The sequence below is a fragment of the Panulirus ornatus genome, chromosome 62 (genome assembly GCF_036320965.1).
Source record: "Panulirus ornatus isolate Po-2019 chromosome 62, ASM3632096v1, whole genome shotgun sequence".
In the NCBI taxonomy this organism is placed as follows: domain Eukaryota; kingdom Metazoa; phylum Arthropoda; class Malacostraca; order Decapoda; family Palinuridae; genus Panulirus; species Panulirus ornatus.
This window is the reverse complement of record NC_092285.1, coordinates 12282247-12298948: the sequence shown is the minus strand read 5'-3', so window position 1 is coordinate 12298948 and position 16702 is coordinate 12282247. Positions and strand designations below refer to the sequence as shown.

General features: G+C 41.0%; 1 long non-coding RNA gene across 3 annotated transcripts in view; it reads left to right on the top strand.

Moving 5' to 3' along the window:
• LOC139745809 (uncharacterized) overlaps positions 1 to 16702 on the top strand; it is a 32491-nt gene that overhangs the window by 7711 nt on the left and 8078 nt on the right. The gene's annotated exons all lie outside the window — the stretch shown is intronic.

The following is a 16702-nucleotide window of genomic DNA, read 5'->3' as shown; positions in this document are numbered from 1 at the left end:
CTCTCCTGTCAGCTCCTTGTCTAAACTTAAATGTGTGTAAAATTCACCTGTTTGTCCTCTGATGTGCTCTGTCCCCTCCTTTGAGTTTATTGTTTCACCCCATCGCTGTCTGCACCATTGTCCTCTATATTTTACGTGTATTTGTCAAACCTTTCCTCAGTATGTCCTTAAAAATGAAATGCCCCTTCCCATATCCCAGAATGGGAAATTAGACATACACCCGTACAGGCACAAGCACAAATAATTGGTTACATGGAAAAATATACATGTGGACACATGCTCGTGGAAACCCATGTGAGCAGAGAAAAACTCATTTGCAGACCCATAGGCACATGACAATACATGCACATAGAATCATACATGTGCACAAACAAAAACTCTATAAACATCACATCAGCATCTATGAAAATGCTTTGTTACTTGGAAAAAGCATTATTACTTGTTTGCACACTTATAGAAAGGAGTTTTACATACATTAGTTCCATATCTGTAATCTGTCGTACTATTGCTTATTTAATCTTCAGTGAATTCACTGATTCTTCGTCCACTCCTCCCGTACTCTATTATTGTAGAAGAATTTCCCTACACAATCTTCTGATAAGTTTATGTCATCCTCTAGCTCATTGCGTGGATTATTGAACTCACAATCAAATTAATCAGCCAGTTTTCAAAATGATTGATAAATCCTTATATAAATGGGTAAGGTAAACTCATTGAAGGGTCTCCCATGAGTTTTGAAAGAAACAAGATTTGTTCATCCAAGTGTTCTCATGATCCCTATTATTGCATTAGCAGTGTTGACTGGCATAGGTAAACACAGCATAAGACAGGTGGAGTCCAGATATACTCCAACATCCCTCTCAAATTGAATAGTCTTTATTGCATGCCTCATATCCTTGTCATGTGATTCTTGCTAATGGTATGAATGAACTATTGTTGCCGGTAGTGACTTAACAGTATTTGTCTCTGTAATTCTAAGGATTTTCATTTTGATTCACTGCAGAATATCTTTCGACCACCATTTAATAAGAAACCATTGTGATTCAACAATCCTAAGTAAACTGTTACTGGCATTACTTTCCTATCTTGAGAAACAGCAAACAAATGTGAAAGAAAGGTTTTGTATGCAGATTTTCATAACAGATAACATAAGTTTGCTGTGGTACCTTAAGTATGGTGTATGTAGCTGAGAGAGAGAGAGAAACAACTTAAGTTACAGGTTTATAGAATCTACAGTGACATATGACTTTACAAGTTAAAAACAAACTTCATCAAAACAAGGGACAGAAACCAATACTTAAGATAGTCTAAATATAATTTCTTACTTCCAAATGTTAACAATCAAGATGCAAGACTATTTTCTCAGCACTTAAGCAAATGCACTTTAGATGTACTCTCTTGCAAATTATGTGTGGCATAACTTTCTTCCAAGCACACTTAGTTTTTTTTTTTTCCCCAGGATATCCTTTGTGCTCCATCATTTTCCTGAAATACCTAGTGGTTTGGGTAGGAGAGTATAGGTCTGACTGCTATTGATTAACTTCAGATATGTCCTGCTTGGTAAATGGTTTGCAAGCAGAGTTGGTTGTGGGTTTCTCTTCCTGTGGGAGTTTGCCTATTTTGTGTACTTATTACAAGCTCTTTCGTTTTCTTTCTTTCATACTATTCACCATTTCCCGCATTCGCAAGGTAGCATTAAGAACAGAGGACTGGGCCTTTGAGGGAATATCCTCACCTGGCCCCCTTCTCTGTTCCTTCTTTTGGAAAATCAAACAAACGAGAGGGGAGGATTTCCAGCCCCCCGCTCCCTCCCCTTTTAGTTGCCTTCTATGACACGCAGGGAATACGTGGGAAGTATTCTTTCTCCCCTATCCCCATTGTCATTACCAACTGATGTGCCTGAGATAAATGAAAAAAATAACCAGAGAAAAGAGAAATGCTCACAGAAGCTTTTGTTGCAGACAGTTACTTAAATTCATCTCTTGCTTCAGGAAATAAGCCTCAAGTTTGCCAACATTTTTGTTTTTTGATCTCTTAAATCAGATACTCTTTCATACCCAGAGACTGTATGAAAGATTGGTAAGCCTTTATATTTACATGGACCTCGTTCAACTACCAGGCTGTGGGCTGGTATCCATTTCCGCTCTCTTGTTAAGTTGTGTACCACCTACATTTAGTATAGTGCCTCTAGGTGTAGGTGATGTAAGCTGCAATGGCTTTTACAATAATGTCAGTGTTATTGTAGAGTACTCCAGCTGATGTAATATTATCTTGAACTGACACGTTTCAAATGAACAAATGTTCTGGTGTCTAATTCCTTGTGCCATGATGGTACACAGCACTTCTTTTCACTTTTTTGCTTTGTTTTCCTCTTATCAGATTGTGACATGATGTGTAGTGGTGCATGGTGATCTGCTTAACTGTAACTGTAGAGAATGTTTTTGTGTTTGACATATGTTAAGGGGGGATGTTGCAGATAATGCGAAGCTAAATCCATCGTTGTTTGCTGATTTTGTGAAGATAATCCCGTCGTGATCACTTGTTTACAATATTATTGCATCAATTTTTTTTCTTAATGTAATTACAATACTTCCTCCTTTGCTTAGCCTTAATCTGTGGCATGTATTTTAACTAGATGTTCTCGTAACCTAATTCTATTCTCATTAGGACATGCAAGTTAAATTTTTCTCATACGGAGTAAAGGTTAGGCAGATTTTTAAGCCGGAATTTTGGTGGGGATTCTTTAGGAATGGTTGCCTGTTTCTCTTACATACATGTAACTACTTATAAGAAGGTAATTGGCATATGTTTGATTTTCTTCTATACCTTGTACATTTTGTTTATTGCCGTGAAGTCATGAGAGAGCTCTCTATTTTCTAATTTGGTGTAACATCATCCTTGCATTTTGAACTTTTGCACTAACATACAGCGATAGGACCATGGCAATATCTGCAAGTTTTTTTTCTGCATAACTTATCTGCCTGTAGTTTTTCACTTTATCATGATATTGACAAATAAAACAATAGCATCTTTTGTTTCAATGCAGATACTTTGTAGTTCCCTGTAAGATTCATCATCAAATTGGTCTTGCAGATTTTCCTGTTTGCTGACCTCTTCAGTTTTATGGTGCAACATTATAGTTTACACAAATTGTGGTACTTTGTACTGTATTTCCTTTTAGTCTCTTCAATACCATCATCAGTGTGTGCTTGGATTGGGAGGTTTTGGATGAATGTACAGAACTTTGGTATGTTTTCAGATAGTATTGTGTGTCCAGATGCAAGCTGAACTGTGACTAGAGTTCCATCAGTTCTTGACACAAGACTATTTTTTCCCATTCCCAGTCTTTTTTTTTTTTTTTTAATTCTTTACTGTGATGCTCTGTAAAGAAAAATGCAGGCATGCATTAAATATCATATTTCAGAAAAAAAAAAGCTGTAATTAACAGTCAGGAATAATTAATTTTCATAATTCATCATGCAAATTAGTTAGACTACTTTGGCATATATATATATGTATCATCTCCCTTTTACTCTGGGAGATAATAGTGTATGCTGCTCATACTAGCCATCTTAAGGTTGGCAGGCAACTTCAAATTTTCAGATGGGTCAGGATTTATTTTGAAAAAGTGTTGCATAAGGATTTTTGTTCTAAACTTTATGCTTCAATCCAGACATGAACCTTCCTCAGCAACTTGAAACTTGCTGTACAGAATTGTCAGATGTGTTGCTTGATTTCTATGATGCCTTTTTCTGGCCAACATGCAGCCTTGGCTTCTCTTTTCTCTCTATGACAACCCCAGGGACTACAGCTCTGCCTTATTATAGCTTGGTAAAATTATGTTTGTCTCCTTCTTAACTTAGATGTAGAGTGTCATTGTCATTTATGATATATTTTCTTTCCATAACTATGAAATATATTTACTATGATACCTTTCTAAAAGGGGACACAGAATGAGTCACGCGGGGAGTGCTTATCCTCCTCGAAGGCTCAGATTGGGGTGTCTTAATGTGTGTGGATGTAACCAAGATGAGAAAAAAGGAGGGATAGGTAGTATGTTTGAGGAAAGGAACCTGGATGTTTTGGCTCTGAGTGAAACGAAGCTCAAGGGTAAAGAGGAAGAGTGCTTTGGAAATGTCTTGGTAGTAAAGTGAGGGGGTAGTGAGAGGACAAGAGCAAGGGAAGGAGTAGCACTACTGAAACAGGAGTGGTGGGAGTATGTGATAGAGTGTAAGAAAGTAAACTGTAGATTGATATGGGTAAAACTGAAAGTGGATGGAGAGAGATAGGTGATTATTGGTGCATATGCACCTGGGCATGAGAAGAAAGATCATGAGAGGCAAGTGTTTTGGGGGCAGCTGAGTGAGTGTGTTAGTAGTTTTAATGCACGAGACCGGGTTATAGTGTTCGATGATTCGAATGCAAAGGTGAGTAATGTGGCAGTTGAGGGAATAATTGGTGTACATGGGGTGTTCAGTGTTGTAAATGGAAATGATGAAGAGCCTGTAGATTTATGTGCTGAGAAAGGACTGGTGATTGGCAATACGTGGTTTAAAAAGAGAGATATACGTAAGTATACTTGTGTAAGTAGGAGAGATGGCCAGAGAGCGTTATTGGATTACGTGTTAATTGATAGGCACGCGAGAGACTTTTGGATGTTAATGTGCTGAGAGGTGCAACTGGATGTCTGATCATTATCTTGAGGAGGCGAAGGTGAAGATTTGTAGAGGTTTTCAGAAAAGAAGAGAGATTGTTGTGTTGAAGAGAGTGGTGAGAGTAAGTGAGCTTGGGAAGGAGACTTGTGTGAGGAAGTACCAGGAGATACTGAGTACAGAATGGAAAAAGGTGAGAACAAAGGAGGTAAGGGGAGTGGGGGAGGAATGGGATGTATTTAGGGAAGCAGTGATGGCTTGTGCAAAAGATGCTTGTGGCATGAGAAGCGTGGGAGGTGGGCAGATTAGAAAAGGTAGTGAGTGGTGGGATGAAGTAAGATTATTAGTGAAAGAGAAGAGAGAGGCATTTGGACGATTTTTGGTGGGAAATAATGCAAATGACTGGTAATTGTATAAAAGAAAGAGGCAAGAGGTCAAGAGAAAGGTGCAAGAGGCAAAAAAGAGTTGGGGTGAGAGAGTATCATTAAATTTTAGGGAGAATAAAATGATGTTCTGGAAGGAGGTAAATAAAGTGCATAAGACAAGAGGACATATAGGAACTTCAGTGAAGGGGGCTAATGGGGAGGTGATAACAAGTAGTGGTGATGTGAGAAGGAGATGGAGTGAGTATTTTGAAGGTTTCTTGAATGTGTTTGATGATAGAGTGGCAGATATAGGGTGTTTTGGTTGAGGTGGTGTGCATGGTGAGAGGGTTAGGGAGAATGATTTAGTAAAGAGAGAAGAGGTAGTAAAAGCTTTGTGGAAGATGAAAGCCAGCAAGGCGGCAGGTTTGGATGATATTGCAGTGGAATTTATTAAAAAAGGGGGTGACTGTATTTTTGACTGGTTGGTGAGGTTATTTAATGTATATATGACTCATGGTGAGGTGCCTGAGGATTGGCAGAATGCATGCATAGTGCCATTGTACAAAGGCAAAGGGGGATAAGAGTGAGTGCTCAAATTACAGAGGTATAAGTTTGTTGAGTATTCCTGGTAAATTATATGGGAGGGTATTGATTGAGAGGGTGAAGGCATGTACAGAGCATCAGATTGGGGAAGAGCAGTGTGGTTTCAGAAGTGGTAGAGGATGTGTGGATCAGGTGTTTGCTTTGAAGAATGTATGTGAGAAATACTTAGAAAAGCAAATGGATTTGTATGTAGCTTTTATGGATCTGGAGAAGGCATATGATAGAGTTGATAGAGATGCTCTGTGGAAGGTATTAAGAATATATGGTGTGAGAGGCAAGTTGTTAGAAGCAGTGAAAAGTTTTTATCGAGGATGTAAGGCATGTGTACGTGTAGGAAGAGAGGAAAGTGATTGGTTCTCAGTGAATGTTGGTTTGTGGCAGGGGTGTGTGATGTCTCTATGGTTGTTTAATTTGTTTATGGATGGGGTTGTTAGGGAGATGAATGCAAGAGTTTTGGAAAGAGGGGCAAGTATGCAGTCTGTTGTGGATGAGAGAGCTTGGGAAGTGAGTCAGTTGTTGTTTGCTGATGATACAGTGCTGGTGGCTGATTCGTGTGAGATTCAATTGAGTTTGGTAAAGTGTGTGAAAGAAGAAAGTTAAGAGTAAATGTGAATAAGAGCAAGGTTATTAGGTACAGTAGGGTTGAGGGACAAGTCAATTGGGAGGTAAGTTTGAATGGAGAAAAACTGGAGGAAGTGAAGTGTTTTAGATATCTGGGAGTGGATCTGGCAGCGGATGGAACCATGGAAGCGGAAGTGAATCATAGGGTGGGGGAGGGGGCGAAAGTTCTGGGAGCATTGAAGAATGTGTGGAAGTCGAGAACATTATCTCGGAAAGCAAAAATGGGTATGTTTGAAGGAATAGTGGTTCCAACAATGTTATATGGTTGCGAGGCATGGGCTATAGATAGAGTTGTGCGAAGGAGGGTGGATGTGCTGGAAATGAGATGTTTGATGACAATATGTGGTGTGAGGTGGTTTAATTGAGTAAGTGATAATAGGGAAAGAGAGATGTGTGGTAATAAAAAGAGTGTGATTGAGAGAGCAGAAGAGGGTGTTTTGAAATGGTTTGGTCACATGGAGAGAATGAATGAGGAAAGATTGACCAAGGTGATATATGTGTCAGAGGTGGAGGGAATGAGGAGAAGTGGGAGACCAAATTGGAGGTGGAAATATGGAGTGAAAAAGATTTTGAGTGATCAGGGCCTGAACATGTAGGAGGGTGAAAGGCGTGGAAGGAATAGAGTGAATTGGAACAATGTGGTATACCGGGGTCGACATGCTGTCATTGGATTGAACCAGGGCATGTGAAGCGTTTGGGGTAAACCATGAAAAGTTGTGTGGGGCCTGGATGTGGAAAGGGAGCTGTGGTTTCGGTTCATTATACATGACAGCTAGAGACTGAGTGTGAATGAATGTAGCTTTTGTTGTCTTTTCCTAGCACTACCAAGTGCACATGCGGGCGAGGGGGTTGTTATTTCATGTGTGGTGGGGTGGCGATGGGAATGAATAAAGGCAGACTATGAATTATGTACATGCGTATATATGTATATGTCTGTGGTTGTATATATATGTATACGTTGAGATGTATAGGTATGTATATTTGCGTGTGTGGACATGTATGTATATACATGTGTATGTGGGTGGGATGGGCCATTCTTACGTCTGTTTCTTTGCGCTACCTCGCTAACGCGGGAGACAGCGACAAAGTAAAATAAATAAATAAAATAATACCTTTATTGAACTAAAACTTACAAAGTTTACCCTTGTTGATAGTGTTAGGGATATGTTAGTAATGTAAATATGTTAGTAATGCATAGAGACAAAAACAGTTCAAGATAAATAAAAGTGACTAAGAATTGCTGTGCATAGGAACTTTGTGAAGCACCTAGTCCAAACTGAATCTCAGGTGGAACTATTGAACCATTTTAGTATTGCAGTGAGTGTTTTGCAGGAAAGATTGCTGTGATTACTTTCCTTGCACCACTTTATTGTTGGGTTTATGAACTTCTCACATGTATATACATACATCCACACCCGCAAATATACATACCTACACAGCTTTCCATGGTTTACCCCAGACGCTTCACATGCCCTGATTCAATCCACTGACAGCACGTCAACCCCGGTATACCACATCGATCCAATTCACTCTATTCCTTGCCCTCCTTTCACCCTCATGCATGTTCAGGCCTCGATCACACAAAATCTTTTTCACTCCATCTTTCCACCTCCAATTTGGTCTCCCACTTCTCGTTCCCTCCACCTCCAACACATATGTCCTCTTGGTCAATCTTTCCTCACTCATTCTCTCCATGTGCCCAAACCATTTCAAAACACCCTCTTCTGCTCTCTCAACCACGCTCTTTTTATTTCCACACATCTCTCTTACCCTTACGTTGCTTACTCGATCAAACCACCTCACACCACACATTGTCCTCAAACATCTCATTTCCAGCAAATCCATCCTCCTGCGCACAACTCTAACCATAGCCCACGCCTCGCAACCATACAACATTGTTGGAACCACTATTCCTTCAAACATACCCATTTTTGCTTTCCGAGATAATGTTCTCGACTTCCACACATTCTTCAAGGCTCCCAGGATTTTCGCCCCCTCCCCCACCCTATGATCCATTTCCGCTTCCATGGTTCCATCCGCTGCCAGATCCATTCCCAGATATCTAAAACACTTTACTTCCTCCAGTTTTTCTCCATTCAAACTCACCTCCCAATTGACTTGACCCTCAACCCTACTGTACCTAATTACCTTGCTCTTATTCACATTTACTCTTAATTTTCTTCTTTCACACACTTTACCAAACTCAGTCACCAGCTTCTGCAGTTTCTCACATGAATCAGCCACCAGCGCTGTATCATCAGCGAACAACAACTGACTCACTTCCCAAGCTCTCTTATCCCCAACAGACTTCATACTTGCCCCTCTTTCCAAAACTCTTGCATTCACCTCCCTAACAACCCCATCCATAAACAAATTTCAATCTGCCACTCAAAACAAAGATTGAAACGGAATGATATTGTTGACATGGTATTGTTAAATGAGTAGTTTATAGGCTTTATAATGATCAGTTTTATTGGTTCCTTGAGATTTATACAAGGGAAGATTGCAGATTACATTAAAATATCATTACAATAAAACATACCCATCTTTTTCCATTAAAGACAGTGACTTCACATTCCTCAGGGCTCCTTAACCCCCCCCCTCTCTCTCTCTCTTTCCACTACCTTATGGCCCACTTCAGCTCTCATGGTTCCATTTGCAGCCATATCCACCCCTAGGTATTTGAAACTCTATATCCTCTCATATTCTCTCCATTCAGACTTGCATATCAGGTAACCTGCATCTCTTTGCTGCTGAGTCCATTAATCTTGCTATTGTTCGCAGGTATTCTCAACTTTCTCCTTTTGCTTGCTATCCCAAACTCATACAGGAGCTTTGGCAGTTTCTCACTCCAGGCTGCCACCAGTGCCATATCATTGCCAAACAACTTTCTCACCTCCCTCACCACCACATCCACAAACAGATGGCATTTCCTGGAACAACACATAGCACATATACCATATTGTCTCTTGCTGCTCCTTACAGCTTACCCCTACACTGTAAGTTCGCAGTGCCTTCTACACAGCATTTTTATCAACTGTCATACATTTTTTTTTATCCATGAATGCCACATAAAATTCCATCTGTTTAGCTAAGATTTTATTTTCTACATTCTTCAGAGCAGACAACTGTTCCACACATCCTCTCCCAATCGTGAAGCCACATTCTTGCCTCCCAATCTGCAACTCTGCATTTTACCAGATAAATTTGACAACCTTTTTCCTTACAAAATTACCAGAAACTTTGCTAGCATTTATAAAGCACTGAAATCAGAGTCCCACATCCACAACCAGGCCCCACAGACCTTTCTGTGGTTTTCCATGACAGTTGGCACTGCCCTGTTTCAGCCCATTGACAGCACTTCATTCACTGTATACCACATAGCTCATCCCTTACATGTTTGCACCCTTCTACATGTTCAGGCCCTGAACCTTTGATACACCTTTCACTCCATCCTTACACTTTCTTGTAGGTCCTCATGATTCCTTATTCTCTCCACTTCTGACACATATACCCTCTTAGTCATCCTGATCATTTGAGCACACCTCTATATATCTCTCATACATACTCCTTTGTCACTCTGTTTCTCATTTGATCAACCTTCCTAACACTACTACAGATTATCTTCATATATTTCTCATTTCACCTTTTCATCTTACTCTTTACAGTTTTGTCAAAGGCCCAATCTTTGCATTCATTCAGTGCAGGTGGAATTACTTTACTATCAGATATATACATTACTTATTGCACCAAGACCTTTGCTCCCTCACCCACCCTATGGCTCAATTCAGCTTCATTTGCTGCCATATTTACTACCAAATATTGAAAATACTCACATCCTCCAAGTTTTCTCCATTCTAACTCACCTTTTAGATAACCTTTGTCTTTCTGCTGCTGAACCTTGCTTTTGTTCACATTTACTCGCAACTTCTAACTTTCAGACACGCTCCAAAACTCAGATTGTAACCTCTGCAGTTTCTCAGTCGACTCTGCCACTAGTGCCTCATTATAAGCAGCAAACAATAACTGACTCACCCTCAATGGACTGCATTCCTGCCATACTCTTTCCAAAACCCTTACATTGAGAGGGTGAAGGCATGTACAGAGCATCAGATTGGGGAAGAGCAGTGTGGTTTCAGAAGTGGTAGAGGATGTGTGGATCAGGTGTTTGCTTTGAAGAATGTATGTGAGAAATACTTAGAAAAGCAAATGGATTTGTATGTAGCATTTATGGATCTGGAGAAGGCATATGATAGAGTTGATAGAGATGCTCTGTGGAAGGTATTAAGAATATATGGTGTGGGAGGCAAGTTATTAGAAGCAGTGAAAAGTTTTTATCGAGGATGTAAGGCATGTGTACGTGTAGGAAGAGAGGAAAGTGATTGGTTCTCAGTGAATGTAGGTTTGTGGCAGGGGTGTGTGATGTCTCCATGGTTGTTTAATTTGTTTATGGATGGGGTTGTTAGGGAGGTGAATGCAAGAGTTTTGGAAAGAGGGGCAAGTATGAAGTCTGTTGGGGATGAGAGAGCTTGGGAAGTGAGTCAGTTGTTGTTCGCTGATGATACAGCGCTGGTGGCTGATTCATGTGAGAAACTGCAGAAGCTGGTGACTGAGTTTGGTGAAGTGTGTGAAAGAAGAAAGTTAAGAGTGGATCTGGCAGCGAATGGAACCATGGAAGCGGAAGTGGATCATAGGATGGGGGAGGGGGCGAAAATTCTGGGAGCCTTGAAGAATGTGTGGAAGTCGAGAACATTATCTCGGAAAGCAAAAATGGGTATGTTTGAATGAATAGTGGTTCCAACAATGTTGTATGGTTGCGAGGCGTGGGCTATGGATAGAGTGGTGCGCAGGAGGATGGATGTGCTGGAAATGAGATGTTTGAGGACAATGTGTGGTGTGAGGTGGTTTGATCGAGTAAGTAACGTAAGGGTAAGAGAGATGTGTGGAAATAAAAAGAGCGTGGTTGAGAGAGCAGAAGAGGGTGTTTTGAAATGGTTTGGGCACATGGAGAGAATGAGTGAGGAAAGATTGACCAAGAGGATATATGTGTCGGAGGTGGAGGGAACGAGGAGAAGAGGGAGACCAAATTGGAGGTGGAAAGATGGAGTGAAAAAGATTTTGTGTGATCGGGGCCTGAACATTAAGGAGGGTGAAAGGAGGGCAAGGAATAGAGTGAATTGGAGCGATGTGGTATACCGGGGTTGACGTGCTGTCAGTGGATTGAATCAGAGCATGTGAAGCGTCTGGGGTAAACCATGGAAAGCTGTGTAGGTATGTATATTTGCGTGTGTGGACGTATGTATATACATGTGTATGGGGGTGGGTTGGGCCATTTTCTTTCGTCTGTTTCCTTGCGCTACCTCGCAAACGCGGGAGACAGCGGCAAAAAAAAAAAAAAAAAAAAAAGATTAGATATGCATGGTTGTATCACACATTCTTACCACCACAGACCCACCGTCACCAGTTACCATTCTCCCTCTTCTCTGCCCTACTTGCATTCATGATTTACCCTCTTGAGAAAAACTCTTCGCTGTTTTCTTCCCACACCATATATTCATAGCACCTTCCAAAAAGCATCTCCATCAACCTTCTCATGATCTTTCGCAAGATCCATAAATTCCAAATACAAATCTGTTTTTCTAGTGTTTCTCACACATTCTCCAAAGCAAACACCTGATCCACACATTTTCTACTAATCCTCCCCAGCCAGGAAATCTGTGCATGACATCACCTTTTCAATCATCACGCTTCCCTATAACTTAACGGCTACTTTCAACAAACTTATACCTCTAATTTGAACCCTCGCCTTTGTCCCTTTTGCCTTAACACAGTGGCAATCTTCAAGTAATTTCTCATGATCCACACATTGAAAATCTTAACCAACCAATCAACAGCAGTCACCCACTTTTTCAAGAAATTCAACTGCATTACCATACTTTTCGGACACCTTGCCACATATCATCTCAGGTGAGGCTTTCACAACTGCTTCTTTTTTCAGCAAACCACTTGTCGTGACTGTCTGGCTCTGCATAGCTCCCCAACTCGAACATCCCAAATCTGACATCCTATCATCAAACACGTTAGCAGACCACAGAAATTGTCTCCTTTTCCTCTTCACATTATTTCTGCCCATCACTTCCCCATTTGCTTCCCCTCATTGATGTTTCCATTTGTTTTCTTGTTTTTCTCAGTAGGAACATCCAAAATGTTTTCTGTTTCCATGAAGTTTGACAATACTTGCTCACCGTAATTCTCATTTACACTATTTTTTTGGCTGTTGCACTTTCCTCCTCTTCACTTTCTACTGCAATCTCCTGTATGTCTCCCAGTCACTTGTTCTTATACTTTGCAAATAATGCTCATATACCTCTAGTATCTTATGCTAGGTACTTCATCCTGCCTGTTGCTATTTTTCTCACACATCCACTTTCCACTTATCTCATGCCACACATTTCTTTTTTGAACATGTAAGCTTTGCTTTCCTAAATACCTCCCATTTTTCACCCACACTCTTTTAGCTTAATTTACTCTCAAATTGCTCTCAAATTGCCTTTTAAAGTCTTTACATACCTTCACTCTCCCCTCCACCTAGTAATGATCAGGCATCCCACAGGCTGTCCCCATCTCTCAGTACATTGATATCAAAGATTCTCTTTTGCTAACCCATTAGGTAGTACATAAACCAATAATGCCCGTTGTCCATCACTCCTGCTAGCCCATGTATACTTATGGATGCCCCTCTTTTCAAACTCTGAATTGCAAGTTTTTTCAGCACACAACTGTGCAAGTTGTTTGCCATATTTATTTACATCACTGGGTACCCTATTGTAACACACACACACACACTATGTACACTATGTATACCATCTACTGCAACATTACTGACTTTACATTCAAATCACCAATCAGTAATATCTAGTCCCTTGCATCAAAACTGCACACACACACACACACACACACACACACACACAAAGCTCCTCCTCTTGATTCTAGCTGCATAAGCACTATAATCACCCACCTCTCATAATCCACACATATTTTTACCCACATCAGCCTGGGGCTCACTTCCTTACACTCACATTCCCACTTCCTCTTTAGCAGCATTGCTACCCTCTCCTTAGCTGTCATCCTCACACTAATTTCTGATTTTACTTATTCTCATACCATATTCTCAAAGCCTTCCCCTTTCAGCTTTGTTGCAAACACAGCCACAACATCTAGGTTCCTCTCCTCAAACTACCTCACTTTCCCTCCTCATCTTGATTTCATTTACACACATTCCCTGAGTCTTCAAGGAGGATTACTACTACTCACTTTCCAACTCTTAGAAAATAAGATGCAAGGAAGGTGGGGGGGTTTCAGCCAGTCCATCCCACTTCCTGCTTCTTTTAGTTGCCTTCTACATCGAGCAGGGAATGTGGGTAGTTATTCTCTTTTCTCGTATTTTATTGAGTTGGTAGGATGACGATCCAAACATTTACCTAGAAAAGCAAATGTAAGCAGACTATTGGGTATTTTTAATAGTTTTGCTTTTGCAAATTAGATTATCAACAAACAGACGACATAATGAGAAAAAACTACTAACTTCATATCCACAGAAGGACAGGTGATGTCAGCGACAAAGTATAATGAAAAAAGTGGTAGAGGATGTATGGATCAGGTGTTTGCTTTGAAGAATGTATGTGAGAAATACTTAGAAAAGCAAATGGATTTGTATGTATCATTTATGGACCTGGAGAAGGCATATGATAGAGTTGATAGAGATGCTTTGTGAAAGGAATTAAGAATATATGGTGTGGTAGGCAAGTTGTTAGAAGCAATGAAAAGTTTTTATCGAGCATGTAAGGCAAGTGTACGAGTAGGAAGAGAGGAAAGTGATTGGTTCTCAGTGAATGTAGGTTTGTGGCAAGGGTGTGTGATGTCTCTATGGTTGTTTAATTTGTTTATGGATGGGGTTGTTAGGGAGGTGAATGCAAGAGTTTTGGAGATGGGCAAGTATGCAGTCTGTGGATTAGAGAGCTTGGGAAGTGAGTCAGTTGTTGTTCGCTGATGATACAGCACTAGTGGCTGATTCATGTGAGAAACTGCAGAAGCTGGTGATTGAGTTCAGTAAAGTGTGTCAAAGAAGAAAGCTGAGAGTAAATGTGAATAAAAGCAAGGTTATTAGGTACAGTAGGGTTGAGGGACAAGTCATTTGGGAGGTAAGTTTGAATGGAGAAAAACTGGAGGAAATGAAGTGTTTTAGATACCTGGGAGTGAATTTGGCAGTGGATGGAACCATGGAAGCGGAAGTGAGTCACAGGGTGGGGGAGGGGGCAAAAGTTCTGGAAGCGTTGAAATATGTTTGGAAGGCGAGAACAGTATCTCAGAGAGCAAAAATGGGTATGTTTGAAGGAATAGAGGTTCCAACAATGTTATAAGGTTGCGAGGCGTGGGCTATAGATCGAGTTGTGCGAAGGAGGGTGGATGTGTTGGAAATGATATGTTTGAGGACAATATGTGGTGTGAGGTTTTGATTGAGTAAGTAATGAAAGGGTAAGAGAGATGTGTGGTAATAAAATGAGTGTGGTTGAGAGAGCGGAAGAGGATGTTTTGAAATGGTTTGGTCACATGGAGAGATTGAGTGAGGAAAGATTGACCAAGAGGATATATGTGTCAGAGGTGGAGAAAATGAAGAGAAGTGGGAGACCAAATTGGAGGTGGAAAGATGGAGTGAAAAAGATTTTCAGTGATCTGGGCCTGAACATGTAGGAGGGTGAAAGGCATGCAAGGAATGGAGTTAATTGGAAAGATGTGGTATACCAGGGTCAATGTGTATTCAATGGATTGAACCAGGTCATGTGAAGTGTTTGAGGTACACCGTGGAAAGTTTTGTGGGGCCTGGATGTGGAAAGGGAGCTGTGGTTTCGGTGCATTATCCACGACAGCTAGAGACTGAGTGTGAACGAATGTGACCTTTGTTGTCTTTTCCTAGCTCTACCTTGCACGCATGTTGGGGGGAAGGGGTTTTCATTTCATGTTTGACAGGGTGGCGATGGGAATGAATAAAGGCAGACTATGAATTATGTACATGTGTATATATGTATATATCTGTGTAAACTATATGGGAGGGTATTGATTGAGAGGGTGAAGGCATGTACAGAGCATCAGATTGGGGAAGAGCAGTGCGGTTTCAGAAGTGGTAGAGGATGTGTGGATCAGGTGTTTGCTTTGAAGAATGTATGTGAGAAATACTTAGAAAAGCAAATGGATTTGTATGTAGCATTTATGGATCTGGAGAAGGCATATGATAGAGTTGATAGAGATGCTCTGTGGAAGGTATTAAGAATATATGGTGTGGGAGGCAAGTTGTTAGAAGCAGTGAAAAGTTTTTATCGAGGATGTAAGGCATGTGTACGTGTAGGAAGAGAGGAAAGTGATTGGTTCTCAGTGAATGTAGGTTTGCGGCAGGGGTGTGTGATGTCTCCATGGTTGTTTAATTTGTTTATGGATGGGGTTGTTAGGGAGGTAAATGCAAGAGTCCTGGAAAGAGGGGCAAGTATGAAGTCTGTTGGGGATGAGAGAGCTTGGGAAGTGAGTCAGTTGTTGTTCGCTGATGATACAGCGCTGGTGGCTGATTCATGTGAGAAACTGCAGAAGCTGGTGACTGAGTTTGGTAAAGTGTGTGGAAGAAGAAAGTTAAGAGTAAATGTGAATAAGAGCAAGGTTATTAGGTACAGTAGGGTTGAGGGTCAAGTCAATTGGGAGGTGAGTTTGAATGGAGAAAAACTGGAGGAAGTGAAGTGTTTTAGATATCTGGGAGTGGATCTGTCAGCGGATGGAACCATGGAAGCGGAAGTGGATCATAGGGTGGGGGAGGGGGCGAAAATTTTGGGAGCCTTGAAAAATGTGTGGAAGTCGAGAACATTATCTCGGAAAGCAAAAATGGGTATGTTTGAAGGAATAGTGGTTCCAACAATGTTGTATGGTTGCGAGGCGTGGGCTATGGATAGAGTTGTGTGCAGGAGGATGGATGTGCTGGAAATGAGATGTTTGAGGACAATGTGTGGTGTGAGGTGGTTTGATCGAGTAAGTAACGTAAGGGTAAGAGAGATGTGTGGAAATAAAAAGAGCGTGGTTGAGAGAGCAGAAGAGGGTGTTTTGAAATGGTTTGGGCACATGGAGAGAATGAGTGAGGAAAGATTGACCAAGAGGATATATGTGTCGGAGGTGGAGGGAACGAGGAGAAGAGGGAGACCAAATTGGAGGTGGAAAGATGGAGTGAAAAAGATTTTGTGTGATCGGGGCCTGAACATGCAGGAGGGTGAAAGGAGGGCAAGGAATAGAGTGAATTGGAGCGATGTGGTATACAGGGGTTGACGTGCTGTCAGTGGATTGAATCAAGGCATGTGAAGCGTCTGGGGTAAACCATGGAAAGCTGTGTAGGTATGTATATTTGCGTGTGTGGACGTGTGTATGTAC